Here is a 9,892-nt window from a genome sequence, read left to right as displayed (position 1 = left end):
ATAGTCTTTTAATGTGCATTCTTTACTGTGGGAAGCTGGAAGGGTGAATTGCATGAGAGCTGTATGACCCTATTGCAGGAGATGATGGACATCTTTGGTCTCCTGGAAGTGGACTTCTTTGTTACTCCCAGCAACATCCACCTCAGTAGCTATGTCACCAGGTTTGTGATTCTGGGGGCAATGGGAACCAATGCTCTGTGGATTCCAAGACCCAGGGGCTTTCTATATGCCTTTCCACCTCTTCTTCTCATACCTTGCATAATATATAAGATCTTAGAGGAGAAAGCTGGAACCCACACTATATATCAGACTTAACACAATTGAGTGCGTTCAGAAGTATTTCTCGAGAAAAATACTCCACTCCTCCACTCACAATAGAATTCCCTTTGCTTCCAGGCTTGAAATTTTGGGCTTGGACAATCTGGAACTATGTCGCCTGCGGTCCAATCTAAATATAGTTCACAAAATTGTCTGCTATAAGATCCTGCCTGTCAATGACTTTAGTTTCAAGCACAATACACTGTCAAACAATCTATATGACCTCAACGTAAACCGCTCCAAACTCGATTGCAGAAAATGCGACTTCAGCAACAGAGTGGTCAACAACTGGGACACTCTACCTAATTCTGTTCTTACAGCCTCAAACCCTCATAGCTTCAGTCCCAATCTGTCTACCGTGGACTTCGTCCCATTCCTAAAAGGTCCTTAAAGGGGGCATGTATAAGTACACCAGCATGTTCATGTTTATTTTCATACTTATACTTGTTACCTTGTATAAGTTTGACAAACAAATAAATAACACTTAGATAAGTATTATTTTTTTAATGATGTTTTTAGCACTGCAAAAATGCTAAATAATTGAAACTGAAATTTAAGCATTGATATATCATTTCTGTTTTCACAATTAGTCTGTCATGTGAATTCAATTATTGGAGCTCTCAAATGTATTTTCCCCAAATAACACTTTGGAGTAGGAGTCCACAAATTTTCTTTAGCTTCTAAGATTTTCTGAAAGTTATCATGATATACTAGAGTGGGTGTGGCTGAAATTTTCAGCTTGATTTGGCTAGGATTGGTTGAAAAAAAATACATGAACTAAGTCCAGCAGATTTAATTCACCCTTTTTACTGATTTTATTTAAAAAATAGCACTTAGGTACATCGTTCCAAGAAAATTTATTCACAGCTACTACTAAGATCAGCTAATTGGTCAACCCAGGTGGGATGACTCATTTCAGAGCCTGAGAAAATTTCATTAACAGGATGTTTAAAATTAAAATGCCTATTGTTCTTTCCCATTTTCCAAATTATTAAGAAATGGTAACATCTCTGCAAAACTATACTTGCAACACAAAGTAAAGAATATACAGTATTTTCTAATAACAATATTTATAACCTGACCCATTCGACAAGGATTCCAGATGGAATAAACACAGAGACAAATACCATTATTAAAAATGCCAGTAAACAAAAGAAAATTTCTCATACACAAATGAATTATCCTAAGAACCAAATTCCACTGAAACAACATTGCAATGATTAGCTTGCAAATGTCAAGAAGAATCACTTTTACTTCTTGATTATGGTGTTCCATAGAATGGGGTTTGCTACTAAGAATTCCTATTACTTGGTCCATTACTTGGTACAAGTTCCAGAAAGTGGACTTCCAATAGGCCAGAGGAGATGTCTAATATTAGCAAAGTATCGTCTGGTACAATATATCAGTGGAGATCCATACAAGGATTTAAAAGTATTGACCAGAACTTTGAATTGAGCTTGGAAACTTCTTCGGAATAACGCAATGATATAAGAATGTTTTGCTACCCTAGCAGCACTATCCCAACAAGAGTCTGTGTGCTGCATTTTGGAGCAACTTTACTTCCATATCATTGCCAAAGGCAAACCCACAAAAAGCATATAATAAAGTCTAATTGAGAAATGATAACCAGTACATGTAGACATCACCAAAATCTTATTTACCTTGTAATAGTAACTGAAAATAATTGTGTAATGTTGAAAACAGTAGAAGTAACAATAATAACCAGCAACTTTCAAATTGTTAACTGGTATGGAAGCTGAAGCAACTAATTAAAAACAAGCTTTTTTCACTTGCACAGAAAGGAATCTACCGAAATAATAGGGGAACAAAATATCAGCTCCTCATAGACTAGATGATTTTGAAAAACTGTAAGACAAAGAAGGCCAACTTCAACCCAATGTAGCTTGGATTGATTACAAGATGATGTTTGACTCCCTGCTGCATGATTGTATATTTACGTGCCCAGAAATAAGAATGGGTAGAAATATCAGACACTTTGTACCAAGATCAATTGCACAGTGTAAGACACAGATGGGAAGGCGGAGTGCAAGGAGGGATCACGCATGCGTTGCATTATGAGTGTGTGCACGCTTTTGGCATGCAACATCAAAAAGATGAGCCATTACTGCCCTATGGAAATACTGTAATCAGAGGTTGGAGAAAACACCTAAAAATTCCAAAACATCTTTCTAGATGATAACATTAAGGATAGTCTTGACAATTGAGAACAAGAAGATTAGTAGTAAATACATCATGAGAGTGAAGCAGAAATTATAATACTGTACCACCAAAGCAATTAGCACCAGGACAATTCCAGATATACAGATGGGACTGGACTCAAACAAAACTAAAAACTCTGGATAAAGACCAGACAAATGACAGTGATTCACACTGTTTATCTATGCAGCAACAATAATAAACTCTGCTTACTAAGGAGCATAGTTGGGCATGGAATGTTGCAATTACATCAGATAGATTAAGAAAGGCATTGGAAGAATATCTAAAGCACAATTTCAATGAAACTACGGCCAATAATAATAAAATAAAGTCAATCCAGAAATGCAAGGGTTACAATAATTTTGCAAAATACGTGACCACCAATAAAGTAACTGAATTAAACTTTTAATACAGTGTTGAATTGTCTCACAGTGAGTTGTCCAGTAGCAAGTTGACCATAGTGAGATGTTGTACACCACACGGGTCAAACTCGTCACATCACGTTGCCATCACATGACATTGTGCAACGTTTCTCCCATTTGTGGAGCTGGGGTAGTTGTGGCCTGCGTGTGATGCATCCAGTTCATGGGCCGCCAGTTTGACACCCCTGGCACTTCACTAATTTTCTTGGTCAGCTCTAGACCCTGAGGGCCTAGACCAGTAGTTCCCAACCTGGGGCCCACACCCCACAGGGGGGCAATTTCATTTTTAATGGGGGCGATTGGAACCTTGTTTAAACGTAGTTAATGGCCCTTTAGTCTTCCTCCACCTGAGTAGTTCACTTTTTGAATAATAAGAATTATATGTCATGGGGAGGTGGCCTCAGGATTTTAGAGATGCTTAGGTGGGGGATGGCCAAAAAAAGGTTGGGAACCACTGGTCTAGACCCTGAGGGTGCAGTCAGCATCACTGAAAGTCACTATCCAAATACTTCTCTTCATAGGAACATACTGGATTTTTTTCCCCCTCACAAACTGGCTGAATTATTAAACTCCATCTTTTTGTTAGTTTCTCTTGCCATAGTAAATTTGGCCCCTTTCTGGGGGTTTTTTAAAAGATATTTTGCTGAAAAATAGAAAACAATCTGAGACCTGGTTAATTTCTTTCCAACATTCCACATGGATTGAGGGAATGAAAAGTGGTATTTCCTACTAGGAGACAATTCCCTGGTTATTATGCAGAAACCTTCACTTTTGAAAAGTAAAGCTTGTATATCATGGAACTTAGCAAAATGTGTTTTTGTACCAGTTGGCACTTCAGATCAGTATACATTATAGTGTTTTCATTTCTCAATTTAATAAATTACTATATCTATTTAATTTATGTAAAATCCTCACCTAGACAATTTAAAACTTTTTAATTGCAATCACTGAAAACACTTTTAAAATGAAGATGAAGCAAAAAAAAATCCAGCACAATTCACTTTAATCAACCATAAGAGTTGGTCAGCTTTGTTTTGCTTTAAAAGTAATTCAGTAAAATTTGAAGAATAAAAGATAAAAATATGGAATATTCATTAGGATTTAAACAGTTGCAATTAGCATTTCAGAAAGCTTTTCATAATTCAAGTATCTTGTGAGCCAGACATCTAGATTACTGAAAATTTACATTGGGGTGTAAACCTTTTGCCTTCCAGATGTTACAGAACTGGTATACTTTCTATCTCAAGATAACATGCTAATACAGTATAGTAATGAGTTAGCTGAAGTAATATCAAGAAGGCAATAGCTTCCCTTCCCAAGGTAAAGTTATGTTCAATGAATGCTATTGCAAAGAAGCTAGAGGGGAAAGCATTTGGAAGTATGCTTCGGAATCTTTCTCCAGTTACTGGCGTACATCTGAAAAAGACAAAAAATACAGTCTGAGGAAATTCTTACACTGATGTTTTTTTAATCAATTAATGGTCATGCAGGATTAACAATTATCTGTAAATTTCTCTATAAAATTCTCTCCACAGAAGAGTTGTTTTCTGTAATACATTCTAATCCATTATCCAAAAAATTTCCCCTTCCCAAATAAAAATTTTATAATTTTCATATTTCTTCCTTAAGAACTTTTGGTTACTAATAGATAATTTTCTTGCTCAGTTCTTCATTTTCCACAATGTGCTATTCAAAGAATAATAATACCAGAACTTTTGACAATGACAACTGCGAGTAGCAGGCAGCATGTGAGGGTGTATTTAACCTGTTTAACCTGTTTTCCCCAAAATAAGACATCTCCTGATAATAAGCCCAATCGGGCTTTTGAGTGCATGGCAATAAGGCCAAGCCCTTATTTCAGGGTTCAAAAAAGTATAAGACAGGGTCTTTTTAAAAAAAAAAAAAAAGGTAAACCCATATACAGTGTTCCCTCGATTTTCGCGGGTTCAAACTTCGTGAAAAGTCTATACCATGCTTTTTCAAAAATATTAATTAAAAATACTTCATGGGTTTTTCCCCTATACCACAGTTTTTCCCGCCCCATGACATCATATGTCATTGTCAAACTTTTGTTTGCCTTTAATAAATATTTTTTTTAATAAACTTTAATAAATAAACAGAGTGAGTAATAATCTAAATGTTGCTGAGGGAATGGGAAATTGCAATTTAGGGGATTAAAGTGCTAAGAGAAGGCTTGTGATACTGTTCATAGCCAAAAATAGTGTATTTACTTCCACATCTCGACTTTCGCGGGCCGTCTTGGAACGCATCCCCAGCAAAAATCGAGGGAACACTGTATACTGGAAAAGGTGGGAAATATAAATATGGCTTAACTTTTTCTGCTTTTTAAAAAATTGTATACCACTCCCCCCCCCAATAATTTACACTGATTTTATAATTATAATAATGTAAGGTGAATTATAGCTACTTAGCAAATTAATTTGAGCCATCTGTAACTTTTATTCATCCATTTTTTTAGACCTACTTCATTTCTCATATAAGCATTCTATGTATATTTAGTCAAAACTAAGACACACACACTACAGAAAAGTATGCATGTATTTGCAATGTCAATAAAATGTCTTAATATTATACAAGGAAATTTATGAATGCATCACTATTGACAACATTTGCACTTTATGCACTTTCTACTTAAGTACACAATCTCAGGTTCTAATATAAGAAGAGGAAAGATGAAATATAAAAAAAACAAAATTGTAATAAAGTGGCATTATTTAGACAAAATCACTTCTAACAATTGCAGATTAAAGTGTAGCAACATCTTTTAACACCACATTTAATTTTAAATATAAAAAACACTGAACACTACCCAATTCTCTAATATGTAGTTCATCTTAAACATTTAATAAACAAAAATATCATTCCTTTCCAAAAGATAAAATATATGACAAATGTCCACCTCCACTATGTCACCATTTGGAAGCTGGACAAAATGTGCTATTTTTCTGCATTAATAATCATTAAGCTCTTCTTGCAATATCTCTTTTTTCTGTTATCATGCTTTGACAAAGTTAGAATGTTTGTCCTGACATGTGTGATTCTGGAGTATGGATGGCTTAGTACTGGCTGCATTTGCACATTCAATGGAGAATATCACAAAACGATGCACTTTTAAATAAAGCTGAAGCATAGCATACAAGCTGATCTATGACTAGTATGCTAGTATCTGTCTTCCACAAATCAGTGGGCAGGGTAAGGACAAAATTATTTTAAAAAAATTAATTTACTTTAAAAATTAAATATAACTGAAATTATTATTTTCTGATCATGTATTTAATCATTTTCTCTTTCTGTCATAATTGAAAATGACAATTTAGGAAGAGCCTTTGGACATCTCTAGGAACCTGAGCACATGTTTTCAGCAGCTATATGGGGGCTTCAGGTTGTGCATCTCCTAGTCATAATCCAAATTATTTACTTCTGGCATTCTAACATGGGGTGGAATTGCATATGAAGTTAACTGCTGTGGCTTATTATTTACTTCATGGCTTAGCCCATTGTGTGATTACAGCCACCTGTGTCTTATTCAAAAAAGAAGTTGAGGAAATATTACATAGCATATCATTTTATGATCTAGTCACAGCTTACATATATTTATTTATTTATTTATTTATTTATTTATTTATTGGATTTGTATGAATGTCAAAAATTGAAGTCAAACCAAAGCTCTGTTTTTAATATCTATTTAGAATAAGTCATATGACAATAGATGTCAAAGTCTTGGTATACACTTTTCTTGGTAAAGTAGATTTCTACTTTATACATCAATGATTTTTTAAAAAACAAAATTCTGGAATAGAATTTTAAACTACAGCCAATATTTCACAACATTTTTAAAATATGCTCTCTCATGGAAATAAACATTCCCATTAATTACAAAGAGCTGAACAAGCCCTTTCATGGAAGCATTTGAAAGAGATTCTGTGCCTTGACTCTGGGTTGATGTAGTTTGTTCTATCAAAAGCATTTTCTTTAATAAAGTCCATGTACTGTCCATCTATAATTTATTGTAGGTGAGATGGTTTGGGGAAATTTTATGCAATTTTTCTTAAGTATTTTTGTCAAATATGAAACTTATAAAAACTGTAGAACAAAATATTAGATATTACCTATTAACTCAAATAGTTGAAGCTGGACAACAAACTTAACTGTAGATTATTTACATAGTCTGTGTTCATATCGCACTAGACATCATAGGTGGAAAGATGGATAGATGGATAGATATACTGTATTTCCGCAAAAAATAAGACCCTGTCTTATATATTTTTTTGAACAATGGAATAAGCGCTTAGCCTTATTGACAATGACAACTGTTTATTGGAATACACATACACACAGAGAGAGGTGATTGAAGGGAAGACAATTCCAAATCAAACTGATAGGACTTGCTAAATTTTATAATCTAGACATTTAGATTATACAGTATTTTACATAATGTGCAAAAATAGCTGGATTGCTAAGAGCACTAAACTATAACTCAATCCCATCATAGCCTATACTGTTCAAACCCAGCCATCTAATTACGACATGTGGACAGTAAGCCTAATTTATTGGATATCATTAGTAGCAAAAACATTTCTAAATTGGCTTACCGTACTTTTTTATTCCACTTTTTTGGAGAAAAACCTAAACAGTTTTCTTATCTGAATTCAAATTTATGATAATTTGTATTAAAACAAGATGCTTGATGGGCCAGATACACCAAAATGTAGGGATTAATTTCTGAATACTTTCCAGTACTGTACTTTAAAAGCAGCAATTCTGAAATGAAATCTTTTTCTATGGTGCTTTAAAAGAGAAGGAAGTTTAGGAGGAATTGAGAATGTATTCTCACCTGAAAACATTGTGAATCATTCTCTAGCATTACAAACAAGTTCTTGATGTGTACCATATGCTCAGGGGATTTTTTAACTTGGAAAATTCTTACTTACCCTACTGCATGGCTCTTGATTTCAGTTGTTGAAAATTGCAATGTTCTCCTCTTGTAAGTTACCTTAGCATAACCTTTTAAAAGTCTGGAAACAGACTTTCATTTTTTACTCCATTTATTAGAACATTTATTTTTCCATAAATTTATTTCTAAAGATTAATGAATTACTCAATGACTCTTTCAAATCCTATGCAATTAGTCACTTAACTGTCAATTAGGTAAGATTTTTACTAAATATTTATATGTAGACTTATATTAAGGAACATTGGAGGCACTTTTCTAATTCATCATGAAAAGGTAATAAATTATTATTCAACAAAAAAATTCAGCCCAAATAATACAATTACTTATCATATGATATGAATAGACTTGCTGGAAGTTGGACGCATATTAGAATCCCAGAAATCTCATTTATTCTCTGAGCTGTTCTTTTAATACTAGAAGTGAAAGTTTACATAAATAGGTATGGACCAGAGAACTATGTATTTCAGGAAAGAACTCTGCCATTTCAAATCACAGAATGCAGACACAGTACACATCCTTTCATTTGGTGGTTTGGTTACCCAATATAAAGAACTCGTGTTACAGAATCAACATGAAATTTATTTGCAAATATTCCAGTGTTTTGCAAGCATACTGTTACTGGTGCTTAGTGCCAATGCCAATTATATTTCTGCGGAAGATTGGAACACTTAAATTATTTTTACTAACACATTAAGGACTCTGAATTAGACTTCAAAGAGATTGGTGTGTGTAGGGGAACGTTTTGTACTTTAATCTCTCCCGAGGCTCCTACGTTTTTAAGAGCGTTTGGATTAGTTGGGAGAAATATGCAACCAATGTATTTTTCTCACCCTCCAGAGAAAGTGGAATCTGTTGAATTACTACTTGAAAAGTACTGTACTACTAAAAACAAACTATCTCTGCCCAATGAAATATAAGGATCTATGACAGCGGTTCTGCCTGTTCCTCCTAGAAAGCAAACATCTGAGGTTCTATACAAAGATAATGAACCGCCATATCCCACCAACGCACTGAGCTTATAAATCGAACTACCAAAGTTTTCAACCCGGCGGGTTATGCAAACTCAGTTCAAGGAGACGAGACCGTGATGCAGCGTGTTATAAGAAACCATAAAAATGGACCGAGTCACCCATAGTTAAGGAAGCCGCGAGAAGCGGTGAGGAGCCGGGACTACCAGATTTCAAAGCCTGCCCTTCTGAAATGCCTTCAAGAGGAGCTTGGCGGAACCGCCGCCGCCGCCGAGAGCTGTTCCCCTTAGAAGCCTCCTTAGGTGCTTGGGAATGAAAGCGACAGGCGCTTGTGGCCTGATCCAACTAGGATTCCACTACGGCAGCCACAGCAGTTAACTTCATCTGCCGTCTGTGTCACGCAGCCCATAATAGTGTAAGGCCTTCTAGTCAGTTTTTTTAACGCCCACCAGAGTCCTAAAGAGAAGCTGAATCCACCTGTCCAACCGCAGGTGTAGTAGAGCTCTATAAACTTGCTTTCTGTGGAGGAAAAACAGGGTGTGAGGGGGGTTGTGTGTGTGAGGAAAACCCAGCGGGGGAGGTTATACGCGTGACTGACTGAGAAGGCGGTTAAAAATGGGGCGCCAAACTTTGGACATTCTCTCCCCCCCCCCCCCCCCCCCCCCCCCCCCCCCCCCCCCAATCCCCGCTCCGGGTGAACGTAAAGTTCAAGCTCTGTAATTTCCAAACGTTCGCACTTTGTGTGAAGGCAAGAGCGCGCGTTACGCATCTCCACACAAGCCGTAATGGGGCCGAGCTCTGCCGCCTTTGTTTGGGTTAATTTTGAACTGGCGGGACATTCCCGTGGCCCTGTCATTTAGCCTGATTGGCTGGCGGACTGGGCGCGCGCGCGCGCGCGCGCCGCGGGGGAGGGGTGTGTTTCTGTGTTACGTGCCTCCGGCTCACCTCAGCAATCAGCCTTTCAGCTCCCGAGGCTTTGATTGTAGGAGTTG

The sequence above is a fragment of the Erythrolamprus reginae genome, chromosome 2 (assembly GCF_031021105.1).
Source record: "Erythrolamprus reginae isolate rEryReg1 chromosome 2, rEryReg1.hap1, whole genome shotgun sequence".
Taxonomy (NCBI): domain Eukaryota; kingdom Metazoa; phylum Chordata; class Lepidosauria; order Squamata; family Dipsadidae; genus Erythrolamprus; species Erythrolamprus reginae.
The sequence above is the reverse complement of the archived record's forward strand: the minus strand, read 5'-3'. Positions refer to the sequence as shown.